The 13,222-nt window shown below is 53.5% G+C and overlaps 1 protein-coding gene across 5 annotated transcripts in view; it reads left to right on the forward strand.

Annotated features, from left to right (window-relative positions):
* Positions 1-13,222, forward strand: part of PIK3R5 (phosphoinositide-3-kinase regulatory subunit 5) — a 68,331-nt gene that overhangs the window by 18,516 nt on the left and 36,593 nt on the right. For 2 of the 5 annotated variants that reach the window (XM_063352411.1, XM_063352416.1), the window contains exon 2: positions 104-625. The exons of the other annotated variants lie outside the window; for them this stretch is intronic. The gene's annotated coding sequence lies outside the window, so the exon portion shown is untranslated. The remainder of the gene's footprint in view (positions 1-103; positions 626-13,222) is intronic. 5 annotated transcript variants of the gene reach the window in all.

The following is a 13,222-nucleotide window of genomic DNA, read 5'->3' on the forward strand; positions in this document are numbered from 1 at the left end:
CGAGCCCCTGTGGTGCACGTTTGATTGCAGGCAGGCAGAGCAGCTCTGCCGTGACGCAAACACGGTTATTTGAGCTGTTTAGACGCTTTTTCTTCGTATCCAGATTGCTGCTGAAACTGCTGAACTTCTAAGAGGACGTCTTCGTTCGTGATGGTGTGAAGGATGGTGGTCTGTAGCACTAAGTGACAAACGTTGGATCGCTTTTACAGTGGATTTAAACCCAAATCTCTCGTATCCCAGCAGGCAGCCTAGTCTGCAAAGCCATTCTGTCCTTGCCAGGGATGCTGCGGTGGTTTAGGAGTGGTCCCAGGAGTTGAGAACATCAAGGAGAAGCAAAGGCTTTGTTTGACGCCAAAATTTTCCGCGGGGGAGTTTCATGTATAGACGACTGAACTTTCGTCCCAAAACCAAAGGCAGGAGGTAAATGCGCCCCACGCTGTGTCCCTGCCTCCTGCCAGCCTCCGAGCACCCCCGGCGAAGGTGTCTGCAGGGGAGGTGGCAGCCTGGAGCCCGTCCTGCGTGGGTCCCCGGAGGGGTGAGCTCCGTGTCTGCCAGGTGATGCGTTGTTACGGGAGTGAGAAGCTCTTCCAGCCTGGGAGGTATCTGAAAGCTCCGTGTTTCAAAGGTTTGTGGGGTTTTTTGTTGTTGTTTTTTTTTTTTTTTTTTTTTCCTTCCCCAGCTCTAATTTTAACGGCCGCGCTTGGGAGAAGTACTTTGAAGCCTTAATTGCAATTATGAATCTTCCTCTGTTCCCAGGTTTCCTCTAATTGGCTTCCTGTGAGACTTTACAAAGCTGGTAAAAACAAAACTGCTGTTTTTGTGAGGGAGTTGGTGGCGTGAGATTCCTGAGCCCAAATAAAACGCGGCTCAGCCGAGACTTCTCGCGCGCTGCTGTAATCAGACCCGTGGCCAGACGCTCACAAGGGTGGCATTATATAAAACGTAAGCTGATTTACATGCTTGCATTTGGAAAGTGCTAATCTATTTTGATTTCCACCCCCCCCCCCTTCTCTCTTTTTTTTATTTTTTCTTTTCAGCCCCCTCTAATCTTTTGCCATCTCTGCCAGGTTCCCAGCTCCTTTGGCTGGAATAGGCCCCAGCTAAATCCTTTATCTGTCTATTTGGCAACCCCGGGCGAAGTAGTTAGCAAACGAATGACACTTTTCCTGGCTCATTAATTAGATTTAGTGAGCTGAGTGGTTGCTGCTGCTGCAATAGTCTGGACAAGGCAGTTCTGTATTTTGTTTCTGAGGAATTGGGTTTTTTTTAAAAAAAAAAAAAGAAAAAAATAAAGCTGGGAGGCAGTTCTGGTACTAGCGGCGGAATCCACGGCTCCCCTGCGTGCGCTGCCATTGAGAGCACGTGGTTTTCTCATGCCTGGCTTTATTTCTGCAGTTTGCTGCTGCCTGAGCAGTTCTGGTTGCCTGTCATCATTTTGCCGCTCAAAAAGTTCGAGGATGGGTATCCGAGTACTCTGCTCTTGAGGTGCCCGTGGCAGGATATCTCGGTTAAGGCAAGTGGTTCCTGTGGGTTAGAAATAACCTCTGTGAAATAATCAGTATGGTTTTATGTATTATAAATATGCTTTTTGACATGTCCTGCTCTGCCAGCCTTACCTGCCAGGGTTATAAATGGGATGGTGAAGGCTACGTTAGGAAATAGGTGATCGTTAGATGATCTTTAAGGTCCCTTCCAACCTAAAGCATTCTATGGTTCTACTGGGGCTATAAGAAAGCTGGGGAGGGACTTTTTGCAAGGGCGTGAAGTGACAGGATGAGGCGGAACGGCTTCAAACTAAAAGAGGGGAGATTTAGGTGAGATATGAAGAAGAAATTCTTGGCTGTGAGGGCGGTGAGCCCCTGGCCCAGGTTGCCCAGAGAAGCTGTGGCTGCCCCATCCCTGGAGGGGTTCAAGGCCAGGTTGGCCGGGGCTTGGAGCAACCTGGGCTGGTGGGAGGTGTCCCCGCCCAGGGCAGGGGGTGGCACTGGATGGGCTTTAAGGTCCCTTCCAACCCGAACCATTCTGTGATTCTATGAAATAGAAATAATAGGGTGAAAGAAAATTATGCTTTCACCTTTATCTAACAGAACACGCTGCAGCAGAGCCCTTGTCTCTGCTTTTGGAGGAGGAAACTGAGGCACGGAGAGGTCACTCACCATGCCATGGCACCGGAGCTCTTGGTTTCTATTGCGGGCTTTCGGTTCCCTTCATAACCACTAGACGACATGGGGAGGCTGATGGATACTGGTGGTGTTGATGTGCTGCTGTTGCTCTCATCCCATTTACAAACGGGCAACTCGGACGTGGAGAGACCAAAGCGGGGGTCACTCAGCCTGTGCTGGGGACAAGGGGAAGGAGGGTCTCTCCAGGGAAAGAGCAGCAGTGCTAAACTGGGCAGTGTTCAAGCTCCTCGTGTATAGGGTGCTTCGTTTGTTGGTATAAACATCTAAAACTAAAATTAATGACTTGCCCATGATTGGATGGGGTGATGCAAAAGGCTGATAGATGTGTCTTCCTCCAGCCCTGTGGATCTATAGGGGGTGGCTCTGTCTTGGTCTCCTGTTCCTTGAGATTGCCAAGGCTTTCCTCTTAAAAGGGGACACACAGGAGAAGACCCAGAGTCTCTTTGCCTGTGTTCAGTTGAGCGTTTAACCCAGGTAGGCCCACAGCGGCTGGTATGGAGGGGGTGAAACGGCATCTCGGGAAGGCGATCCTGCTCCTCTGGAGGCTGGAGGCTCAGTGCAGAGCTGGGGCTGTTCCAGACCGTGCCCAGTGCCCCATCGGCTGGTGTCACTGGATGTGAGAGGGTCTCTGGTCCTCCCTTCCTGGCCATTGCATCCCCTGCCGAGGGGGAAAGCGCTGCAAAGCCCGTGCTCACGGAGAGGAGGTCAGTGCTTCCCAAAGTGACTATCCCTGTTCACTTTTATTGGGTTATTGGGTCGCGTCCAACGGGAGACAACTATTTAAAGGATCTGAAGGGAGGAGGGTGTTCGGCAATTTTTAAAAGCCAGGGTTGGTTCCAGCTTCAGCCGACAGACCCAAACAGGCTGTCGAGCGTTGCAGCCTCCAGGAAAGCACTGGCTTCCGCGTTCCATCCCTCGGCTCCGGGAAACGCTTTGCCCCGGCAGCTCTAGGGGATCCGAGGGCAAAACCAACCACGGGTGCTACGTGTGCTGTCTAATCTCGTTACCCGGCCTGCTAACTGCTAATTTCAAATTGGGCTGGGTTGTGCCATGGCTGATACGAAGAGCAAAACCCGGTGGTGATTTGGGGCCAGCACCGCTTGTGCTGGTAAAAACCCTCCCAGGGTTTAGAGAGGGAGAACTGCTGCAGTTACTGGAAGGAGTTTTGTAGGCAAAGAGCCGGGGGAGGAGAGCAGAAATAGCGGCAAAATGTCAGAAAGCTGTGACCAAAAGCAATTCGCACTTAACCCACTTGAGGGTTGCCCTCCCAGGAAAGTAGCAGTTGTTTATCTACCGAGGACCCACCGCTGCCAGAGGCAAATTGCCTGTTAATTGGTCTTTCTGCGAAAGGCAGAGGGGTCAGGCTAGCTAATTAGACAGGTCTTTACACCTCCCCGGTTAATTTGGAGAACGGAGCATATTCCCAAAGGGAGGTGGACTTCCCAGGGAGGTGACCCCATCAGTTCTCTGGGTCTCTTGCTCCCCTCCCGGGGGGGGTGGGGGCAGGCCAGGAGCTGGCAGATGTGAGACACCAGCTCGAAGTCTGTCAAAATAACCTCGCGGTTCTTTGGAGTTAACATTTTTGAAGTTAAAAGCAAAGAAGCGACTTGAGGTCTCCCTGGAGGTGAGAGAGAAGGGGAATAGGTTGCTGCCAGCCCGGGAGCGCAGGGGTGGGAAGCCCACGGATCTGCTCCGAGCCTCCCAAAGCCGTGCGCTGGCAGAGCAGAGTGGCCTCGCTTTGCTGAACCCGTGATATTTCTTTTTTTTAAAAACAAATGTTTTCAAAAAAAGGCCGTCTAGGCACAAGAAACAGTCCCCGAGTGACGAGCTAAACTGAGGTGTGACCTGAGCTGTGAGTGCTGCGGCTGAAAGGGTGGAAAGGCCAAGAAAAGCAGAGAATAAATAGGGTGACGGGATTTTATAGCAGCTCTGGGGGTGAAATGCTGCGGGTTCAAGGTGCTGTTGGGTTACTGGTGTGGCCCTTGTGCTGACGTAGTCTTCCTGGGTGACCTGGGCGAAGTCACTTTGCCTTTCCCCGTCAGCCTTGGTCCCCCATCGCTGCCTGGACAGTAGTGCGTTTTCCTTCCTTGGAGGAGTGATTCGAGGATAAGGGCGTTAAATAATGTCCAAATCCGGTGCTGAGGGAATGGGAGGTGAATAATTCCCAAAGATCATGGCTTTTGGGGGGAGCTGGTGCTAATCTGGGCTTTGGGAATCAAGTGTTTCAGCCTCAGGGCTGTGACACATGGTTTCTCAAGCACAACCTGGAAACTGTAAATTTTTTAAATTCTGAAAGCTATGCAAGCACCGGGGCTGTTTTCTCTTTCTGCAGCTCTCTAATAAAGCGGGATGTGTCCAACGTCCCATCAGAGGGGCTCTGCCCAAACTCGTGCCCCTCGCAGGGCTGTTACCCATCGCCCCGGTCTGCGGCTGCTCCAGGAGGTGGCTGTGGTGAGCGGGACTATGGGGACCACCAGGCATGGAGTCGGGAATGGAATTAAAAATGATGGGAACGGAGAAGTTTGAGGCTGGCGCCCATCCCGTGAGGGTGCAGGATGGCAGTGGGGGACACGCAGGCTTGAAACCAAGGTCAGAGTCTTGGGAGCCAGGCAGGGACTGCATGGGGAGTATGATTGGGCCACCATGGCTTTTTGGGACTTGGTCCTGGTTTGCTAAAAATACAGCTTGTCGTAGCCTGGCCCCTCCTCGGCAAGCGGCAGGACGCGTGTTTGTGAGCTGCAGCTGGAGTGGAGCTCGCTCCCATCTGTGCTTGTGGCTTGGGGCTGCGAGGGCTTGTTCTTTCAGTGGCTGCCAGAATGTCCCCCAGCCCTCCTCCGGGGGATGCGGCTGGCCCTGCTCGAGGGTGTCAGCACTGCCATGGGAGCACAGGGGCAGCAAAGGGGAGCCTGTTGCATCAGTGTCCCCATGTCCTTCAGGGGTGCTGCTGTCTCCGGGGGCTAAAGGGCTTTTTCTACCCTGCTGGGACCCAAAACCAGGGAGCATCAAATCCCCAGGCTGCCCACGGGCCACCTCTTGGACCACTTTTGTCCCTTTCTCTTGGTGAGAAGAAAGGGACCCTGGTGGTGAGACCAGGAGGGGCATGACCAAGAGGTCTTCACTAGCAGCATCCTCTTGATGAAGCCCATTCACATCTGCCTTGTGTTTGAGACTTGGAGGAAACCCTGGCAGGTGGGACCACAGGAGGATCTGGGTGCCCATCAGCAGCAGAACCTGCGTCAGCTCCAGCGAGGCCCCTGTAGTTGCCTTTTGGCAACGAGGACACACTTGGATGACAGTTTGCTGATCGGCTCCCTACCCCCAAATAGATGCTGATGGCAAATGCCATCATCACTTGAACTGGTCTTCCAGTATGGAGAGCTGGTGGCAGCCCTTCTTCATCCCAGGAGACGTATCCCTGCTGACAGCACCAGGTTTGGGAGGATCGGAGATGCACGGGCTGTGCCAGGGGCTCCCGAGTGCTGTTAATTTGTGGCTCCAATTCAGCTGTACAAACAAAGGGTGTTGGGGTTAATCTGATCATGGTTTGCTTTGGGGTTGGGGCCTCTCTTCTTCTATTAGGTAAGAAGCTTCAAGGGCCTGAAGCGTTGGGCTGGTTCTTACTTCACAGCAATCCCCGTGTCATTCAGACCAGGTATCGCCCTCGCAACACAACTTCAGAACAAAGAAAGAAAACAGAGACAAAACTAAAAACAGGAACCAGCAGATAAACAATACTCCGGTGCCGCTGGCGCTGAGCTGAGCTCCTTCCTGCTCTCAACCATCTGGCGAGTCAGCGGCGGGGCTCGGGGGAGCCCAGCTCTCCCGGTCGGCCCTTCCCAGCTGGGAAATGATTGAAAACCTTTTCCATTCATAAAAAGATGTGTCGGGGTGTGAGCTGAGCTCCCGGCTCTCCTCCTCCCAGCGTGCTCAGCCGGGATGCCCCAAGTTCACCTCTCTGACCTGGGCAAGACGTTTCTCCTGCCCGTGCCGTGGGGTGAATGCCTTGCCCCAGCTCCAAGGAAGCCACCAGCGTTTCCATAGTGGGTGAAGAATTGAGACGCAACGGCCGGTGAGCTCTTGTGATGCAGGAGTGCAGTCAGTGCTCGGGGCTACAGCTGCCCCAGGGATGCTGAAGGTGGTGGATGGGCACAGGAGCATCCTTGATGGTGCCTGGGTACCATTTCTGCCAGCCGCTGTCATTGCAAACTGGTGTGATGCTGGTCCCCGGGAGGGCTGGCTTGCTGGGGGCTTGCTCATTGCAACATGGACCTAAACGCCGGTGTGTGGAGGAAAATGTCTCATTTTGTCTCAGAAATGAGAAGTTTCATTTTTTTTTTTTTCTGCCTTGATTTTTACTTTTTGAATCACAGTCAGATGAGGGCAAAGGCTGTTTCGAAATGATGGGTCGAAAGGTTTCGTTCTGAGTCCTCGAGGACCCCCCCCCCCTCCACTCCTCGCCTTGTGCACCCTCTGAGCAGACGCGTTTTGCTGAAATCCAGTCCAATTCGCTGAGGAACGTGCTCGCCTCCAAACAGTTTTTCCAATTATCTTGTTCTTTTGGCTGAGCGTCTTGCATCCCCGTTTTTGCTCCTACCGTGATTGAATCTGTCGCTTCTGTGAAATGCACACCTTTCTGAAAACACGACCCTAAAGCGACATCTCCCCGGCTCGCTGGGGCTGGTCCCGAGGCCACCCCATGTGCCGACCCGCAGGTGGGACACGGCAAAGCTGCATCCTCGGCCGTTGGTACCCAACGCCTGGAGCACCTTTGGGCTCGCTTCTAGCTGGTGAGCGATGCGAGTCCCGCTCCTGAAAAACGCGGCTGAGACTTTATCAGCTCGATGATAGCAGATCCCAGAGCAAAAGGCAGCAAAGGTGTGCAGTATTAGGGCCCTGCTTCTGATATTTAGTTTTTTCCTCTCTCCATGGAGCCTCCATCTCTGAGTCTCCGGAACAAAAAAGCGGTTGCAATTCGGAGCCGGTGTTTGTTTGCACTTCTTGCATTTATTTTTTTGGAGCCCACAGCATCTTCATGCCCTAAGCGTTAGCCTTAAGCTCTGGCTGCTAATGCAGGTAATCTTGGGGATGGAATTTGGGAAATCCCGTTAAATAATTCCCACTTGCAGCAACGTGAAGGGCTTGGATGGAGGTGTTTGGGTGGAGCTGGCATGTCTTAGGCATTTCTCAGCTTCCTGTTGGCTTTCTCTTCTGATCCCCTGAGCCGGGGGTACTTAGTGCCGGCAGAACAGAGCAAAGCTGAACCGGAGGGAGCTGGGGCCATAAACCACTTGTGATTACCACCGAAAAGTGCCGGTGCTGCGGTATCTACAGCCCAAAACCCAGTTGCCCTACTCCACTGGAGGTTCAAAATATTTATCCCCAGCTGCTCCGGAAGCCTTTCCCCCCCCACCCCCCCCCCCCCCCCCCCAACCCCTTCACCGCCACGGCTTTGCAGAGAGGTGTCGCTTGGGCGTCTGTGTGTGATTCAATGCTTCTGAGCAGCCCCGCATGTGGGTAACCTGCTCCCGTGACCGCGGGTGCTCCTGCTTTCTATGCACGGGACGCCGTATTGCTTTTTTTTGGTGGTGTCGCTCGGGGCTACGTGATGCTGAGCACTGCTGGCTCCAACGTCACATACGTGTGCGCGTGTGGAGGTTTGTGGTTGTTCTCTTTCCCCTCTCCCTTTTCTCGCCCTCCCCCAGGTCCTGCTCCTGCCTCGCAGCTCAGAGCCCCTGGAGCGTTGTTTTTTCCCTGAGAGCGAAGCCTCGGTGCGGCCTGTGGGGCTGGGCTGGGAAAGTCGCGCCGAGCGATAAGAAGTCAGTCCTGCCCTGTGTTAGGGAGAGTCCCCGTCTGGATCCGTAATCCCCCCCTCTCCCCCGTGCCCGCAGCACAGCCCCGTGGTGCTCCCTGTCTCCAGGTTGTGGCTGTTGGGTGACACCTTCGGTGCAAAACTGATGACCAGAGGCTGCTGCCATAACAGGAAGATGCCAGAGGCATTTCCCTTATTTCTGCCTCTCCTGGATGTTTTTTTTTTTTTCTTGCCCCCAGCTCGGACCGTGCTCCATCCTTCGGTTGCAGTATGGCTTTAAGCTCATTTCTGAGCTGGAGACCTTTCCTCTCTGACCGTGGACATTTCCTCGCTGGTGGGCTGTGTCCGTGCTCAGCAGCATGGCAGGCAGAGCAGCAGCAGAAGTGGCCACACAGATGTGCCCTCGTTAGCGCAGACTTAACTGTCAGACCCTCTGCCGGGTCCGCTGCCTCGGGATGCTCCCTGTGCCCCAGCTCTGGGTGATGTGGTGGCCACCACCGGGCCTTCCTACAGAGCCATTTTCTTTCCTGACTGTGTGTTGTGAATTAATTTGGTCTTTCTGCAAAGAAGCCTCTTGTGGTCTCAGTCCGTGGCTGGGCCCAGCCGGTCCAGCTCTGTGTAGCCACGAGCTGGGTGACCGCGTTGGAGCTGGCCACCTGGCGTCGAGTGGAGAGGAACAGGCGCGTCCTGGCCGGACACAAGTAGCCACCTTAGACGCCCCTTGGCACGAGCTGAGCAGCCCCAGGTAAGTAGCTCACAAAGAGGTGTCTGAATTTAGCTGTCGGCAGTTTGGTGAGATGAATCACATCTCACGTTTCGATTTCTTGGGCTGGGCTGAGCCCCCCTCCCCGCGCTGCTGCCAGGAGCGCCCCCCACAGCCCCTCCAGCCCTGCTGTGCCCACCGCGGGACTGCCCGAGGGCAGCTGGCAGCCGAACCTGGGCGTAAAACCTGGGTGCCGCTTTGCCCCTTCTGTGTTAGGTGCTCTTCGATGTTAAAAGGCCTTCGAAACCGCTTTTGCACGTTAGGTGCTTTCCCTGCTGTGTGGTGGGAGTCTCTCATTCAGCCTGGTTCTCAGACACGGTGAGAACAGGGAGCCCTCTCTACGTCTTAGTAAGCTTTCCAGTTCTCACGTTCGCTGGTGTAAAATGAGGTTTCGCAGTTTGGCAAGACAACAGCGTTGCCCTTCTGCTCGAGGAGGACCCCAGTCCCGTAGCGCTGCTGTGCTCTGAAGACCTTCATCTCAAGGGAGCTGCCAGGCTGGTTGCTCTCTTCTTCTGGGCATGGCAGTTACCACTAATAAACCAGATCTTGGTGGCCTTGGTGAGGCCGCACCTGGAGTACTGTGTCCAGTTCTGGGCTCCCCAGTTCAAGAGGGACAGGGAACTGCTGGAAAGGGTGCAGCAGAGGGCTACAAAGATGATTAGGGGACTGGAACACCTCTCTTGTGAAGAAAGGCTGAGGGATTTGGGTCTCTTCAGTCTGGAAAAAAGACGTCTGAGGGGTGACCTTATCAACACTTATAAATACTTAAAGGGTGGGTGTCAGGAGGATGGGGCGAGGCTCTTTTCAGTGGTGCCCGGGGACAGGACAAGAGGCAATGGGCACAAACTTGAACATAGGAAGTTCCACCTAAACATGAGGAGGAACTTCTTTACCCTGAGGGTGGCAGAGCCCTGGCACAGGCTGCCCAGAGAGGTGGTGGAGTCTCCAACTCTGGAGACATTCAAAACCCACCTGGACGTGTTCCTGTGTAACCTGCTCTAGGTGACCCTGCTCTGGCAGGGGGGTTGGACTAGATGATCTCCAGAGGTCCCTTCCAACCCTATGATTCTATGATCTTCATTTCCTACTGCTAGCATGGGAGGGATGACCTGCATCGCTCCTGTCTGAAGTAATGCCCCTTAGCATGTAGGCTCAGAGGCTGCTATTATTCCAGAAGCAGATTTTCTCCTTGTGCCATGAGCTTTATCTTCCACTTTAAGACGAAATCACTGCCTAAACCTCTCTTTCCCATTTCACTTCCAAATACTGAGCAGTTTGCTCAGAATCCTGCCTTATGTGCAAATCCCACAGCAGTTTTAAGGTTGCTGGTTCATATAATGGCTTTGCTGCTCATCTGTTACATTAAGACTTTCTCCATGTGCTGCTCCAGCCATCCCAGAGCAGGGGCCTAATTGCTGTGAAAATCTTCCAGAGCCGTTCAAGAAATAAGTTGCTTCAGATGTTGATGGGATCTCCCAGCAGATCATCCCATCCTTCCCAGCAGAGATGCGTCACTGTAGCTGGACACCTCAAATGTGGAGTTTGCCGGTGATGAGCAGGGCTGCTCATTGCTGGTGGGAGTTTTGCACGTCGATGTGATCATTGGAGCACCAGACACCCTGTGTGTCCAGGAGGCCAAACGATTTCCTATGGTGCTCGTTCAGACCAATGCCCAACTGACTTTTGGGGGGTTTTGGTCTTCTGAAAACCCGCTTTGATCTCAAAGTCTTTTCTCGCTGTCTATTACGAGTGCACCACTCAGTGCCTTTCTGTCTGGACGACTTCTCCTTGGCACGTGTTGCTTCCTGCAGACTTGTCTTGTGGATCCTCACCACCAAACCCCTGAGTGTGCTCTGCTCCTTTGAGTGTTTCTGCTCTGGTTCATTCATTGGTACCCTCATGGCAGCAAATATTCACAGCATTGGCCCCAGTTGCATCTGTTTGCCCCTTAGCCTGCCTTTCCAGCCCCGTGCTGGGTGATCCTGTCCTGCTGCCCCATCCCAACAGCCTGTGTGATCTGTTTACCCCCCAAATCCTGCTCTGGATGTGCCTTGCTCAGAGACCCATCACTGAGGTCTTCATGTCCCATCTTGAATGAGATGGCCACGTGCTTCTACGTCTCTCCTTTGCCCACTTGTCAGACTAGATGGTACAAGGTGATTGAGCTGGGCTTGTGCAGACAGCATTAAATTACAGCTTTTTGTTTCAGATTCTCCTTATGTCCTGGGAGAAGATGCTTAATTTCTGGTGTCCTCTTCTTTTCCTCCCTCCGCACCCCAAGAAAAGGAGGAAGATAACAGAGGGGGATAACATCTCTTCTCCTGGTTTTGTTTGCCTGTGGGTTGTATTTTGCTGTGTGTAAGTACAGCAGATAGCATCACAGGCACCTTGCTGTGGTTCGCGTTTGTAATCTGTCCTATTCCATCTTCCTTGGCTCTTTGCTTTATAGAGGAGGAAAGGGGGCAGTCCCGCAGGGTACCCAGGCACTGCTGCGACTGACTTCCGAAGAAATCAGACACAATGACAAATTTTTCAATCCTATCCGTGCCTCTCAAGCCCGAACCGCTACCTGGCAGTGGTAGTGGTGAAGATCTCATCAAGCCAACGCGGGGTGGGTGGGTGAGTAGGTGTATGGGGGGATTTGCAGAGATGTGGGTGCTGGTACCTAAGCGGCTTTCTCTTGCGTTTGCCCTCCATGGCCTCATCAGTGGTTGGTTTAGGTCAGTTCTACCACGGCCAGGATTCAGTAAGAGCTTAGTCTGGGTTTTGCTGGGTTTTGCCAGACCGTTTTGGAAAAAGTTCTCCTTGTTGCTCCTCTGCTGCCTGTTCCTCTGTTGGTTCAGGAAGTGAAGGCTCCCTGGAGATGAGGTTTTGCAATCCAAAGAGCAAAAGTCACTCATGATCTCTGCCATGGCTTGGCATGCTCTTACTCATCGGGGTAAGAGCAACTTTCATCCTCGCTCAGCGGGACAGGAACCTGAGGCCCTATAAGGAAGCCGCGCGGTGCCGGGGTGTTTGGATGGTACACGCTCCTTTGTGAGCGCCCTGAAAGGATGTTTGTCAAACCAGTTGCCTCCTGGATCTTTTGATATGCTGCCTTTGTGTGGTTTGAACGAACATCTTATCACCTTCATCTCCCTGCTCTTTGCAGAGCACTTACTTGAGTAGTAAACACACGAAGGCTGAAGCTTGAGTCTTAAAAATTGCAGGTTCCTCCCCTCGTTGCTCTGATTTCTACAAAGACTTCCTCCAGCTGCTCCCTCTCTCGGCTCTGAGTTTCTGTCTTTGGCTCCCGTATGGGGTGTAGAGGAGGCAGCAAAATCTTGCAAGCTAAGGATGGTTAAACCCAAGATTTCTCTTGTAATCTAAGAAAAACCAGACACTTTCATTGGAAGAGCAGGTACCACACGTGCGCTTGCTCCACTGCACGGCACAGCCGCCTATCCAGCTCCTCCCCTGCAATGGGGGATGCGTCTCCCAAAGCCCCCGTGCTGCCTGTTGCCTATTTTGAGGACAAAACGGAGGAGGCAGAAAACTGAGGTGTCGCTCGAGGGAGATGATGACCTTGCTGGGGTGCTTGCATGAGGTTCTTGCCCTGAAAAAAGCTCTGGTTAGGACCCAGTTGCTTTAATTCCCAGTTAAGTGGTTTTCCTTCTTTTGCGGCGTCAGCCCAAGCTCCTTTTTTCTTTAGCCTCATCGGCCTTCTTGCCCTTTTCTCCCCAATGCCCTAAGCCCTACTGCGGCAGCAAGCCAAATGCTGAGCCACCGCCCTGCACCAACCCATGAGTTCGTGTCTCCGCGAGGCAGTCCGTGTCCCTCCTCCCGTTGCGATTGCCAGCAGAGCTGGGCAGCGTGTTTACGAGCTGATCCCGTGGATGAAGGGGCTTGTTTTTCCTCTCCCGTTTCCTGACCGGGATGCTCAGCCAGCAACCTCGGAACAATCGGGGCAGGAAAGGGCGTTATCCTGCTGTGAAGGTACCCCGGGGGCTCTCTGCGGTGCAGGCGGAGCGGTGCCTTGCTTCCCTGCTGCAGGGAAGGTAGAGGACTTTCAGCCAGGTCCTTTCCTGCCCACGGCCGTCTCAAGGAGATGCTTCTGGGATTTGCTACCACGGAAAGGGAAATCTCAACTGGGTTTCCTCTCTTGGGGGGAGCGGATTAGAGCAGGTCAGGATGCTGGGGATGCTGGCAGGGGTGATGCCTCCCTGGGGCATCAGAGTGGAGCTGCCTGGGGTGGGTGGGCAGGGATTTGCCCTGCTGGTTGGATCGGAGGTGGCCAGTGTCCTGGGAGACAGTGGTCTAATTCCCTTCACTACTTTGTTTGGACTTGATCTTTGAGTTCTTTTGCTCTGTTCCCATCTAATGATGGTGTCTTGGGCTCCACCACTACAGGAGGTCAGAGAAGTCCTTCGGATGTTGGAGACAGGACTCATGTGGACCTTAAGAATAGTGCTCCTCCTTGCAGGAAAG

This window comes from Chroicocephalus ridibundus, chromosome 14 (genome assembly GCF_963924245.1).
Source record: "Chroicocephalus ridibundus chromosome 14, bChrRid1.1, whole genome shotgun sequence".
Taxonomy (NCBI): Eukaryota; Metazoa; Chordata; class Aves; order Charadriiformes; family Laridae; genus Chroicocephalus; species Chroicocephalus ridibundus.